We start from the raw sequence: 15,520 nt of genomic DNA on the forward strand, positions 1-15,520 counted from the left end.
CTGGATTTTGTTGAATGCTTTTTCTGCATCTATTGAAATGATCATGTGATTTTTGTTTTCAATTTTGTTTATGTGGTTTATCACATTTATTGACTTTCATATGTCAAACCATCTCTGCATCCCAGGTATGGAACCCAATTGATCATGGTGGATTATCTTTTTGATATGTTGTTGGATTCGGTTAGCTAGTATTTTGTTAAGGATTTTAGCATCTGTGTTCATCAAGGATATCAGTCTGTAGTTTTCTTTTTTGCTTGTGTTCTTTCCTGGTTTTGGTATTAGGGCAATGCTGGCTTCATAGAATGAATTGGGGGGGGGGGGTTCCTTCTTTCTCTAACTTGTGGAATAGTGTCAAAAGGATTGATACCAATTCTTTGAATGTCTGGTGGGATTCTGCTATGAATCCATCTGGTCCTGGACTTTGTTTTGTTGGTAACTTTTTAACTACCATTTCAATCTCGCTGCTTATTGTTGGTCTGTTCAGGGTATCTAATTCTTCCTGATTTAAGCTAGGAGAGTTGTTGTTTTCCAAGAATTTATCCACTGCCTAGGTTTTCTAATTTATGTGCATAAAGGTGTTCATAGTGGCCTTGAATGATCTTCTGTATTTTGTGTTGTCAGTTGTAATATTTCCTGTTTCGTTTCTTAGTGAGGTTATTTGGATTTTCTATTTTCTTTTCTCGGTTAATCTGGCTAATGGTCTATCAATTTTACTTATCTTTTCAAAGAACCAGCTTTTTGTTTAATTTATCTTTTGTATTTTCTTTTGTTTCAATTTCATTTAGTTCCGCTCTGATCTTGGTTATTTCCTTTCTTCTGCTGAGTTTGGGTTTGGTTTGTTCTTGTTTCTCTAGTTCCTTGTGGTGTGATCTTAGAATGTCAGTTTGTGCTATTTTGGTCTTTTTGATATAGGCATTTAGGGCTATGCACTTTCCTCTAAGCACCGCCTTTCCTGTATCCCAGAGGTTTTGATAGGTTGTGTCATTATTGTCGTTCAGTTGGAAGAATTTTTAAGTCCCTTCTTGACTTCATTTTTGACCCAATGCTCATTCAGTAGTAGGTTATTTAATTTCCATGTATTTGCATGGTTTTGAAGGTTCCTTTTACAGTTTTATTCCTCTGTGATCTGAGAGTGCTTGATATAATTTCAATTATCTTAAATTTATTGAGGCTCATTTTATGCCCTATCATATGGTTTATCTTGGAGAAAGTTCCATGCGCTGTTGAATAGAATGTGTATTCTGTGGTTGTTTGATGAAATGTTCCATACTTGTCTTTTAAGTCCATTTGTTCCAAGGTATAGTTTAAATCCATTGTTTCTTTGTTGACTTTCTGTCTTGATGACCTGTCTAGTGCTGTCAGTGGAGTATTGAAGTCTCCTACTATTATTGTGTTGCTGTCTATCTCATTTCTTAGGTCTATTAGTAATTGTTTTATAAATTTGGGAGCTCCAGTATTAGGTGCATATATGTTTAGGATTGTGATATTTTCCTGTTGGACAAGACCTTTTACCAATATATAATGTCCGTCTATCTTTGTCTCTTTTAACTGATGTTGCTTTAAAGTTTGTTTTGTCTGATATAGGAACAGCTACCCCTGCTTGCTTTTGGTGTCCATTTGCATGAAATGCCTTTTTCCACCCCTTTACTTTAAGTTTATGTGAATCCTTATTTGTTAGGTGAGTGTCCTGAAAGCAGCAGATAGTTTGTTGATTAGTTCTTATTCATTCTGTAGTTCCGTATTTTTTTTTTTTTTTTTTTTTGAGACGGAGTCTCGCTCTGTGGCCCAGGCGTGAGTGCAGTGGCGCAATCTCGGCTCACTGCAAGCTCCGCCTCCCGGGTTCATGCCATTCTCCTGCCTCAGCCTCCCAAGTAGCTGGGACTACAGGCGCCCGCCATCACGCCCGGCTAATTTTTTTTGTATTTTTAGTAGAGACGGGGTTTCACCGTGTTAGCCAGGATGGTCTCGATCTCCTGACCTCGTGATTCGCCCGCCTCAGCCTCCCAAAGTGCTGGGATTACAAGCGTGAGCCACCGCGCCCGGCCCCGTATTTTTTAAGTGGAGCACTTAGGCCATTTACATTAAATGTTAATATTGAGATGTGAGCTACAGTTGCATTCATCATGTTATTTGTTGCCTGTGTACCCTGGTTTTTTTGTTTTTGCTTTTTAACTTGTATTTTGTTTTATATATCCTGTGTGATTTATGCTTTAAAGAGGTTCTGTTTTGATGTGTTTCCAGGGTTTGTTTCAAGATTTAGAGCTCTTTTTAGCAGTTCTTGTAGTGGTGGCTTGGTACTGGTGAATTCTCTCACCATTTGTTTGTCTGAAAATAACAGTATATTTCCTTCATATATAATGCTTAGTTTTGCTGGATACAAAATTCTTGACTGATAATTGTTCTATTTGAGGAGGCTAAAGATAGGGCCCCAATCCCTTCTAGTTTGTAGGGTTTCTGCCGAGAAATCTGCTGTTAATCTAATAGATTGTCCTTTATACATTACCTGGTGCTTTTGTCTCACAGCTCTTAAGATTCTTTCCTTCATTTTAACTTTAGACAACCTGATGACAATGTGCCTAGGTGATGATCTTTTTGTGATTAATTTCCTAGGTCTTCTTTGTGTTTCTTGTATTTGGATGTCTAGATCTCTAGCAAAGCTGGGAAGTTTTCTTCAGTTATTCCCCCAGATATATTTTCCAAACTTTTAGGCTTCTCTTCTTCCTCAGGTACACCGATTAGTCTTAGGTTTGGTCGTTTAACATAATCCCAGACTTCTTGGAGGCTTTGTTCATATTTCCTTATTCTTTTTTCTTTGTCTTTGTTGGATTGGGTTAATTCAAAGACCTTGTCTTTGAGCTCTGAAATTTTTCTTCTACTTGTTCAATTGTATTGCTGAGATTTTCCAGAGCATTTTGCATTTCTATGTATGTGTCCATTGTTTCTTGAAGTTTTGATTGTTTTTTCTTTATGCTATCTATTTCCCCCTTCACATCTGGTATCATTTTTTGGATTTCCTTGCATTGGGCTTTGCCTTTTTCTGGTGCCTCCCTGGTTAGTTTAATAACTAACCTCCTGAATTCGTTTTCAGGTAAATCAGGGATTTCTTTTTGTTTTGGATCCATTGCTGGTGAACTAGTATGATTTTGTGGGGCTGGTAAGGAGCCTTGTTTTGTCATATTATCAGAATTGGTTTTCTGGTTCCCTCTCATTTGGGTAGCCTCTGTCAGAGGGAAGGTCTAGAGCTGAAGGCTGTTGTTCACATTCTTTTGTCCCACAGGGTGTTCCCTTGATGTAGTACTCTCCCCCTTTTCCTATGGATATGACTTCCTGTGAGCTGAGCTGTAGTGATTGCTATCTCTTTTCTGGGTCTAGTCACATAGCAACTCTACCGAGCTCCTAGCTGGTACTGGGGGTTTTCTGCACAGACTCCTGTGATGTGAACCATCTATGGGTCTCTCAGCCATGGATACCAGCACAGTATTCGGGGAGTCTCCTGGGTCCTAAAGGAGAAGTCTGCTTCCTTCAGTGGGTCTGTGGGTCCTCTCGGGATCTGTATGAAGCTCTTGAAGTTCAAACTGAGATATAAAGGTGAAATAGGTCAATGCAAATATGGAGTATCTAACTTACATAATTTTTAATGTTTGTCTATTTTGAACTGTAGTAACATTTACTTTTGCTTTAGGTTAACCCTTTAAAGCCTTCAGTTGCTCCAGTGGGAGATAGAATCATTCCCCCAGTTTTCTGAAGGAATAACCACTTTGAAATAGGAGCCAAGAGGAGAATCTATCCTCCCTCTGAGTGTTTATTGTTTTGAACACAGATTTCTGAGATATTATGTGTCTGGAGAGGACCAGAGTGCTGACATCATTTTTGACTTGAAAATATGTCTGTGATAAAATAGGAGTCAACACATAGAATTGAGGTTCATAGAGTAGGCACACAACATTTTCATATAAAGTGATCCATCCCCTCAAACCAATATTAGGTTATGATATATTTACTTAACATACTGTAAACAGAGCTTTTACTTCATCAGTGTTAGAACATTAACCTTAGAAAGGACCTTAGAAATCTAGTTGATGTGTGACTTTTCAGAATCGATATCCAACCATTCTATAAATTACTGTGCTCTGTAACTTCATCTCCTCATGACATGGCCAGTCTAATTTAGGATAGCTCTATTAGTTGAATAGGTCTTTCTCATAAGGAGTTGAAATTCCTTTCTGTATCTTTGGATAGACGCTAGTTGCATTGGTACCTTTTGTAGGGATCCAAGGGATAGAGCTGTGACTGGTGGGTGAAATTTACTTGGAGGCTGATCATTATTATTTAAAAAAATTTCCCTGGTGAAAATTATCTTGGCATATAGAGTGGAGTGCTTCAGGGTGGTGGTGGTAATGAATTACCCCTCACTGAAAGAAAGAGTTTGAGTTAGGCTGAGTAATCAATGGACCAAGAATACTGCTCAGGAGAGTCAAGTATCTAAATAAAGATTGAGATAGGTGACATTTAAATGATTCATTTAACCCTGAGACTTTATGATAGACTTCTTTAGATGCCTCTTCAGGAATCCATATGTGTACACCCAACTGCCTGCTTGCCATCTCCATAGATATCTGAATATCATTTCAAACTCAACATATCTGACATTACACTCTTGATTTATTTTTTCAATTCTGCTTATTCAACTATCTTCCTCAATTTTCATGTCAGTAAGTGGGTCCTCTACATAGCCATCAAAATAATTCTTTAAAAACTCTCCTATCCCTTCTCATCTTACCTCCTGTTCACTTTGCCTGGAATGTCACTCTCTCCCTTCATATATTTGCATGACTAACCCTTCATTTTCTCTGCCTCTGCTCAAATATCATCACTTCTGAAATGTTCTCCTGGACCACAATATCTGATGTAGCACTCCCTGGCACCCCTCTTTATTATTCTTTATCTCTCATATCTACTTTATTTTTCCATGGTAAATTGACATCATCATCTAATATTTATTTACTTGCTTAATTGATTATTGTCTGTCTCCCCAGTTAGAATTTAAGCTTCTTTGGGAAAGGAAATTTGTTGTATTCATTGCTATATCCTCAGTGCTAGAACAATTCCTGGTCAATATTAGGTATTCAATAAATATATGTTGAAATGATGTTAATGGATAATAATAGAGATTTAGTGTAAACAGGAAAATAAAGAGTAAAAATGTAGCATAAGCTAGCATATACAGGAAAAGAAAAGAAAGGTTCTTATTAATTTTTCATAGCAAAGCAAAATAACTTAAGGGCTTTGATGCATGCTCACAGAATCTTCCGTTCAAACCAGCCATTTTCCTATGAACCTTGAATGGTCATTAGTCCATACATTCACTCTTGGCTTTCATTTCAAAAGGAATGGAGACATTGCAAACGTCATCAGCACTGATTGTGACCAGTTTCTGTAGAGAATACAGATCCCCAGACATACCAGATACCAGAGTTGGCTGACACTGAAAGATAGCCAGGGGTGAGAAGTAATCATTGGTTTTACCCCTAAATCAGTTTTATAGGTGGAAGACAAGATCTGTCTTTGTTATCTACAGGGAGATCCTTATTTGCCCCTTCCACAGATACAGTCTTTCTAATTCCAAATCCTCTGGGTCTAGGCTTTCTAACCTGTGCAAATTATAAGTTTTAACATAACAAACAAAGTATTTGTTTAAACATAACAAACCTCCTATCTCAATTAAACTTAGATGGGATGACAGTCACTTTCAATTTTGCCACAAAAAATGTAATTACTTCTCTGTTTTGCTTTAATAAAATAGCTTTGTTCTAAATAATAATACATAATGATTTGTACATTTTTCTAAAATTAATGTTACTATATTTTACATCTATTTTTCAGTTTCTATTAATAACAAGAAAATCAATATTCTCTGAGTGTATACATTTTAAATCTTTCCTATGCAACAATACTTTTCTTTTTCTTTTCTTTTCTTTTTTTTTTTTTTTTTGAGACAGAGTCTCATTCTGTCACCCAGGCTGGAGTGCAATGTCGTGATCTCGGCTCACTGTAACTTCCGCCTCCCAGGTTCAAGTGATTTTCTTGCCTCAGCCTCCCAAGTAGCTGGGATTACAGGCATGTGCCACCATGCCCAGCTAATTTTGTATTTTTAGTAGAGATGAGGTTTGACCACGTTGGTCAGGCTGGTCTCGAACTCCTGACCTCAGGTTGTCCACCTGCCTAGGACTCCCAAAGTGCTGGGATTATAGGTGTGAGCCACTGCGCCCGGCCCACAAGAGTTTTAAATGCTAGTGGGGAAAGCAGTGGATTTTTATTTTTCTTAAAACTTGAATACATCATCTTATAACTATTATATCATAGAATTTAAATTTGTTGAGAACAAATTTTGTGGGGATTATTTATTTAAGGTCTGGAAGACTTCTATTTTAATGAGAAATGTATCAGAGAAAATAAAGAAAAATGTTTCTAGATTCTTCAAGGAATGAAGTTGTTTTCTTAATGAGTCACACTTAGGGTGATACATTAAATGAGAGAAACGTGGTTGTCAATCTATTCTATTCTGGAACAGTTTAGCAACTTGTGAAATATCAGACCGTTTGGACCAATATCCCCACTTCTATGCATTTTCCCTATGAGGATGATCATACAAGAGTGAAAAGACGTAAGCACATGAATGTTTCTTATAAATCTGTTTTTAATATAGAAAACTTGGAAACATCCCAAATAGTCACCAGTAGGGGACTGATTAAGTAAATTACTGCACATACAAATAATAAAATTCTCAAGTCATTAAACTTGATGTAGCTCAACATTTATTGACATTAAGTGATATTTGTGACATACTGTTGAGTCAAAAAAACAAGTGAAAAATGTCTAAGTATGTTCCATTTATGTAAAATTATATCCTTCTCTTTAGAAAGACATTCATTGAATTTTTTTTATGATTATTTATGGGGAATGGAATTTTGATTTTTTTTTTCCTTAGGCTTTTTTGGTTTTTACAATTCTATTAGGTATATATATAATTTTAATAAAAACAATGTGAGTTTATAGGCAGATTTCTTAGAATGAAGTAAAATGTAATTGGAAACATACTGCTTGGAACTATTTATGGAAGCAAATCTAACTGAAGTCAATTTGGAATCAGTTTGTTTAATGTAAGAAAAATATTGGAAATAATATTATATAAAGAATTTCTTAATGAAAATAAAATTTTAAAAAGAATTTTAAAAGATAATATAAACACCATAACCTAAAATGTCATTTTTCCTAGCTTCATTGAGGTATAATTAAAGATGAAAATTATATATCTTTGAGGTGTAAGACATGATGTTTTGATATAGGATACATTAGAAAATGTTTACCACAATCAACCTAACTAACATATCCATCACCTCACCTAGTTATCATTTCTTTTTTCTAGCGAGAACACTTGAGATCTACTGTTTTGGCTAATTTCAAGTATACAATAAATTATTGTTAGCTGTAGTTATCATGCTATACATTAAGTCGGCAGAAATTACTCATCCTATAACTGAAAGTTCTATCCATCAACATCTTCCTTCACCCTACTCTCCTGCCTCAAGCCCCTAGTAACCTCCATTCAACGCTCTGTTACTATGAAATTGACTTTACTTGCCATTCTGTGTATGGCTTGTTTCATTTAGCATAATGTCCTTCAAGTTCAACTATGTCACAAATGACAAGATTTCTTTCATTTTAAGGCTGAATAATATTTCATTATATATATAATATTCATATATGTATCCTTTTCTTTCCATTCATCTCTCAATGGACAATTAGGTTGTTTCCATATCTTGGCTACTGTGAATAATGCTGCAATGAACATGAGAATGCTAATATCTCTTTGTGATAGCAATTTTATTTCTTTTGGATATATACCCAGAAGTGGGATTTCTGGGTCATACATTAGTTCTATTTTTAATTATTAAGAAACTACCATACACTTCCCATAATGGCTCTTCCAATTTATATTCCCACCAATGTTTTATAAGGGTTTGCTTTTTTCTTAACATCCTAACCAATACTTGTTTTCTTTTGACTTTTTTTGATAACAACCATCCTAACTAGTATGAGGCAATATCTCATTGTGGTTTTGATTTGCATTTCCTTGATAATTATTGATGTTCGTATACTTGTTGGACATTTGTATGTCTTCTTTGGAAAAATGTTTCTTAAGATTCTTTACCTATTTTTATCAAGTTATTTGGTTTCTTTTTTTTTCTATTGAACTGTAGGAATTCCTTGTATATTTTGAAATATATGATGGTATTATATTTTATATACTTTTTATGTATTTTGGACCTTAACCCCTTAATAGATATGTGCTTGCAAATATTTTATCCCATTCTGTGTGTTGTCTTTTCATTTTGTTGAATGCTTTCTTTGCTGTGCAGAAACTTTTAAGTTTGATATAGTCCGACTTTGAAATTTTTGTTTTGTTTCCTGTACTTTGATGTCAAATCCAAAAAAATCATTGCAAAGACCAACGTCATAAAGCTTTTCCCTTATGTTTCTTCTAGGAGTTTTACAGTGTCAGGTCTTACACTTAAGTCTTTAATCCATCTTGAATTAATTTTTGCACATGGTGTAAGATAAGGGTCCAATTTCATTCTTTTGCTTGTGGATATTCAGTTTTCCCAACACCATTAGTTGAAGAGACTGTCCTTTCCCCATTGTTTATTCTTGGAGCCTTTGTCAAAAATTAGTTGACAATATGTGTGTAGGTTTATTACTGGGATCTCTATTTTGTTCCATTGTGTGTCTGTTTCTATGCCAGGATCATACTGTTTCAATTACTATAGCTTTGTCATACAACTTGAAATCAAGAAGTGTGATGCTTCCAGCTTTGCTCTTTTTGCTGAAGATTGCTTCAGCTATTTGGAATCCTTAGGGGTGCCATATGAATTTTAGGATTGTTTTTCTATTCTGTGAAAAATGCCACTGACATTTTAGTAAGAATTGCATTGAATCTGTAGATCAGTTTGGGGCATTTTAAAGAACATTATTGTATGAACATTTTAACAGTATTCTTCCAATCCATGAACATGGATATCTTTCCATTTATTTGTGTTTTCTTTAATTTTTTTCATCAATATTTTACAGTTTTCAGTGTATAGGTATTTCACCTCCTTGGTTAAAATTGCTCCTAAGTATTTTATTCTGTTTGATGCTGTTGTAAATAGGATTGTTTTCTTAATTGCAACAGCATCAAACAGAATTAGTTACATTGTTACTGTTAGTGAACATAAACATAACTAATTTTTGTATGTTGATTTTGTATCCTGCAAGTTTACTGAATTCATTGATTAGTTCTAACAGTTTTTTGGTGGAGTATTTATGGCTTTCTATATATAAGATTATGTCATCAGCAAACAGAGGTAATTTTACTTTTCTTCTCCAATTTAGATGCCTTCTATTTCTTTTTCTTACTCTGGCTTGGATTTCCAGTACTATGTTGAATAGAATTGACAAGATGAGCACCTTTGTCTTTTAGTTTTTCACTGGTGAGAATGACATGAACTGTGGGTTTGTTATATATCCTTCAGTATGCTGAAGGACATTCCTTCTATACCTAATTTGTTGAGAGTTTTTATCATATAAGGATGTTGAATTTTGTCAAATGCTTTTTCTGCATTTATTGAGATGCTCATGGAATTATATTCTTCATTTTGTTAATATGTGGTTTTACATTTATTGATTTGCATATATTAAACCATCCTTGCATCTGAGGAATAAATACCACATGATCATGGTGAATGATCCTTTTAATTTGATGTTGAATTCAGTTTGCTTGTATTTGTTTGAAATTTTTGCTTCTATGCTCTTCAGGGATATTGGCCTGTAATTATCTTTTCTTATGGTATCCTTGTCTGGCTTTGGTATCAGGATAATGCTGACGTTGTAAAATGAGTTTGGCAGTATATCCTTGCCTTCAATTTTTTGGAAGAATTTAAAAACAATTGGTACTAATTTTTCATTAAATGTTTGATACAATTCATATGTGAAGCCATTCAGTCCTTGACTTATCTCTTTTTATGTTGTTTTTTTGAGATGGAGTTTCACTCTTGTTGCCCAGGCTGGAGCGCAATGGCGCAATCTCGGCTCACTGCAACCTCCGCCTCCCAGGTTTAAGCGATTCTCCTGCCTCAGCCTCCAGAGTAGCTGGGATTACAGGTGTACACCACCACACCTGGCTAATTTTGTATTTTTAGTAGAGACAGGGTTTCACCTTGTTGGTCTGGCTGGTCTCGAACTCTTGACCTTAGGTGATCTGCCCGCCTCAGCCTCCCAAAGTGCTGGGATTACAGGCGTGAGCCACTGCACTCGGCCCCTTGACTTATCTTTTTAAGGAGAGTTTTAATTACTGACTTAATCTCGTTTTTGCTATTGGTCTGTTCAGATTTTCTATGTCTTCATGATTCAGTCTTGGTAGGTTGAATGTTTTCAGGATTTATCCATTTCTTCTAGGTTATTCAATTTTTTTGGTGTGTAATTGTTCATAGGAGTCTCATGTATTTCTATGGTATCAGTTGTAATGTCTCCTCTTTCATTTATAACTTTATTTGAGTCTTCTTTTCTTAATTAGTCTAGCTAGACATTGTCAATACTTACCTTTTCAAAAAATAACTTAGTTTCAGTGATCTTTTGTATTGTTTTTCTCATCTTTATTTTGTTTATTTCTGCCTTTTTTAATTTTCTTCTATCTGCTGACTTGGGGCTTAGTATTTTCTCTAGTTTCTTGAGGTGTAAAGTTATATTTTTTATATGAGATCTTTCTTTTTTTCTTAATGTAGGCATTTATCACTATAAAATTTCCTCTTAGAACTGCTCTTGCTGCATCCTATAAGTTTTAGTATGCTGTGTTTTCATTTTTGTCTGTCTTAAAATACTTTTTGAGTTCCCTCTTGATTTCTTCTTTTATCTATTGGTTTTCAGGAGTGTGTTGTTTAATTTCCACATATTTTTGAATTTTTCTATTTTCTTTATACTACTGAATTCTAGTTTTATACCATTTTGGTTAGAAGAGACACTTGATATAATTTCAATCTTCTTAAATTTGTTAATCCTTGTTTTGTGGCCTAACACCTGATTTCTTACAGAGAATTCTATGTGTGTTTGAAAACAATGTATATACTGCTGCCATTAGGTCAATTGTCCTATATACGTTTGTTGGGTCTATTTTGTCTATAGTGTTATTCAAGTCTGCTGTTACCTTATTGATTTTCTATCTGGATAATCTTTGTATTGTTGAAAGTGGGGTATTGAAGACCCCTATTATTATCATATGGCCATCTATATCTATCTTCATTTCTGTTAATATTTCATTTGTATCTTTAGATGTTCTGATTTTGGGTACATATATATTTACAATTGCTATGTATTCTTGATGAATTGACTCCTTAATCATTATGTAACACAATACTTTGTCTCTTATGGCAGGTTTTTACTTAAAGTCTGTTTTATCTGCTGTAAGTATAGCCTGCTCTGTTTTGCTTACCATTTGCTTGAAATATCTTTTACCATTCCTTTATTTTTAACCTATGCACACCCTGAAAGCTAGTCTCAGGTGCACAGTGTGTTATTGGATGTTTTTTTTTAAAATAGATTTGGCCACTTTGTCTTTTGATTGGGGGATTTGATCCATTTACATTTAAAGTAATTATTGATAGCTAAGGACTTACTACTGCTATTTGTTAATTATATTGTGACTCTTTTATAGTTCTTTTGTTCCATTCATTCTTTCTTCCTGTATTTCCTTGTGACTTGATACTTTTCGTAGTGGTATGCTTTGATTCCTTTTTCTTTCCCTTTTGCCTATCTACTACAGATTTTTCCTTTATGGTTACCATGAAGCTTACATAAAACATCTTAAAATTATAGCACTCCATTTTAAGCTAATAATTACTTAACTTTGACCACATACAAATCTCCACATTTTAACTTCTCTTCTCCAAACATTTTATGTTATTGATGTAGCAATTTATTTTATTTTATTTTTGAGATGGAGTCTCTCTCTGTCACCCAGGCTGAGCAGTGGTGTGATCTTGGCTCACTGAAACCTCTGCCTCCTCAGTTCAAATGATTTTCCTGCCTCAGTCTCCTGAGTAGCTGAGATTACAGGTATGTAATCTCACCATGCCCAGCTAATTTTTGTATTTTTAGAAGAGATGGGTTTTTGCTATGTTGGCCAGGCTGGTCTTGAACTCCTGACCTCAAGTGATCTGCCCACCTTGGCCTCCCAAAGTGCTGGCATTCCTGGCATAAGCCACCATGCCCAACCCTGAAGTTTACAATTTTGTGCGTCATGTATCCATTAACAAATTATTGTAGCTGTAGTTATTTTTAATACCTTTGTCTTTTTATTTTTGTACTATACTAGAGTTAAAAGTGATTTTATGCATCACATTATTATTCTAAATTTGACTATATTCTTACTTTTAGAGTGAGTTTTATACTTTCTTATATTTCCATGTTGTTAGTTAACATTGTTTCACTTTAATTTGAACTACACCCTTTAGCATTTTTTGTAAGGCAGGTCGAATGGTGATAAACTCCCACAGGCTTTGTCTGGAAAAGTCCTTACCTCTCCTTCATTTCTGAAGAATAGCTTTGCTGATTATGGTATTTTTGGTTGATAGGTTTTTCTTCTTTCAGTACTTTAAGCATATCATTCCACCCTCTTCTGACCTGCAAGGCTTCTGCTTAGAAATCCCCTGATAGCCATATAGGGGTTCCTTTGTATGTAATGAGTTGCTTTTATCTTTTTGCTTTAAAAATTCTTTGTCTTGACTTTTGACAATTTGATTATAATGTGTCTCAGTGAAGATCTCTATAACTAAATACAAATTTAATTTACTTAGGGTTCTTTGTGCTTCATGGATGTAGATATTCACTTCCCTCTTCAGATCTGGAGATTTTTCTGCCATTATTTCTTTAAATGAGCCTTCTACCCCTTACTCTTCCTCTGCTCTTTTGTGACTTTCACAATACACATATTGGTTCACTTGATCCTGTCCCATATGTCCTGTAGGCTTTCTTTATTCTTTTCATTTCTTTTTTCTTTTTGTTTTTCTGGGTTACTTCAAATGGCCTATGTTCAAGCTCACTGATTCTTCTGCCTGATAGAGCCTGCTGTTAAAGCTTTCTACGGTATTTTTCAGTTTGGTCACTGGTTCTTTAGCTTTAGAATTTATGTTCAGTTCTTTTAAAAATCATTTCTATGGTTGAACTCCTTGTTGAGCTTTTCATTTTGTTTGTATATTGTTTTTCTGATTTTTAAAAATTTTTTCCAGGTTCCAAATGTGTTTTTTATTCACTATTTTTAATGACTATAAATAAGTGTTTCCACTATGGAAAAGAAAGTTAGCACAGTACATTTTCATGACTGGGGAATGGATTTTCTGAAGTCATCTTCAATAGGGCAAAAACTTAGAAACAAAAAAAAAACAACCTGAATGTTGAATTCAGTTCTTTATATAACATCCCTTGTAAAAATGAAAGAATAAACCGAAAAAGAGGGGCAGGGTAAAAAATTTTTTTTAAAAAAGAAAGGAAATAGAGGAAAAGGAAATAAAATAAGACGATTTACTGCTTCTCCTCAGCATCCTCCTTGGTCTCCTCCTTCACCGAGAAAGCTTCTAGCTTTTTCGCCACTTTTTTGGTATGATCGTTTTTGCCTGATCCTGCTTTCTTTTCTCTCTCTTTGATCTCTTTCCTGCATTCTTCAAACTTTGTTTTGAATTTCTGTGCATTCTCAGCATTCAGGAAGCAGATGGCCAGCAGCTTCGGCTCGGGTACTAGCCGGCGAAGTCAGCATGGGCGTTCCAGACCCAGGCACGGTCACTACCTGCTTTGGGCTTCAGCTCCATCATCCACGTGATGTAGTGGTTGGCACAGATATTCTGGGTCTTGTCCCTCTGCGTGAGGAGGCGGATGGCCCCTTTCTCCTTGTGCTTCAGGAGCTTGACGTCAGCAGTGCCTCGCTCCTTCCATTCTGGGAGATCGTTCTCTGAGGCAAATCAGAACAGTTTTGCCCGCATTTTAAAAAGTTCCTCTTCATCATCTTTCAGCGTTTTAATTTCTTGCTCAGGAAGACAAACTGAGGGTCATGGTTGTACTCGTCTGTATTCTCAGTGGAAGTATCATGGTCCTCATGAGTGTCCTTGGCGGCCGCCATGGGGGTGCAGCGGCAGTCGCTCAGCTGGGTCGGTTATCAATGGCTCCGCGGCCTCTCGGCGGGTACTCGTAGCTCCTTCCCGCCTGCTCTTCCCTCCGCCCCGCGACCCGAACCTCGACCCCTGACCCCAGCGGCGGGAAACGCACGGCGATTCAAAACCAGTACAGCTTTATTGGCTCAGACGGTGGACATTCTCATTGTCCGGCCCGCTCCGCGCTTCCCGACCCTGATTTTTTTTTAAATGGAGTTTCACTCTTTTTGCCCAGGCTGGGGTGTGATGGCGCGACCTTGGCTCTCTGCAACCTCCACCTACCAGGTTCAAGCAATTCTCCTGCCTCAGCCTCCTGGGTAGCTGAGATTACAGGCGCCCACCACCACGCCCAGCTAATTTGTTGTACTTTTAGTAGAGATGGGGTTTCACTGTGTTGGCCAGGCTGGTCTCAAATTCCTGACCTCAGGTGATCCACCCGCCTCATTCTCCCAAAGTGCTGGGATTACAGGCGTGAGGCCACTGCTCCCAGTCTCTGATTTTTTTTTTTTTTTTTGTATACCTGTGTTCTCTTGTAGTTTACTGACCACAGGTGACTGCCTGGCACTAAAACAGGCCTAGAGGTTGGGTTTGCAGGGGCAGACCAGTGTTCTGGGGCCACAAGGGCCAGCCTAGAACCTGGGTCTACTGGGATAGATATGAACCATATGTCTGCTGGAGTGTGGGGCTGCGGTGGCTCCTGGTTACTGGTTGGGGATAGAGCCTGTATTTGTAGGAGCTGGCCTGGAACATAGGTACATGTGTGCTGGTTTGGTGACTGGAGTCATGGCGGCTGACCTGGAGCTGGGGTTCATGGGTACCAACCTGGCACAGGAGTGGGCCTGGAGGCTAAATCTGCTGGGATTGGGACCTTGGAGGCCAGCAGCCAGCCTGGAGCCTGTGTTTGCAGGGGGCTGACCTGACTCTGGTCATGTCTAGAGCCTGTGTCTTAGGAGGGTGGCCAGCTTAGGTCTGTGTGTGCTGGTCTGGTACCTGCAGCCACAGTAGTGTGTCTGGAGCCAGAATCCACAGCAAAATCAGGTGCTCACTTCACTTTTTTCCTCCACTGGAAGAGTTTCTTTCTGCACACTATGCTGCCCAGGCATGGGAAAAGACAGTGCATCTTTTCTTATTTCTGTGCTACACCAAGGTGTTGCAATTTTTCACTTGAATCCTTTAGTTTGTTAAAGGTATTTTTGGGCATGGATAGTTGTTTGTGATGTTTCTCTAACAGAATAAGTGCTGTAAAGTCCTATTCTGCCATCTTGCTGATGTCACTCCCCCATATT

General features: G+C 36.7%; 1 pseudogene; it reads right to left on the bottom strand.

Moving 5' to 3' along the window:
- Positions 1–13,309: 13,309 nt before the first annotated feature.
- Positions 13,310–14,292, bottom strand: LOC744719 (ran-specific GTPase-activating protein-like; annotated as a pseudogene).
- Positions 14,293–15,520: the final 1,228 nt, after the last annotated feature.

The sequence above is a fragment of the Pan troglodytes genome, chromosome 10, assembly GCF_028858775.2.
Source record: "Pan troglodytes isolate AG18354 chromosome 10, NHGRI_mPanTro3-v2.0_pri, whole genome shotgun sequence".
Lineage (NCBI taxonomy): Eukaryota > Metazoa > Chordata > Mammalia > Primates > Hominidae > Pan > Pan troglodytes.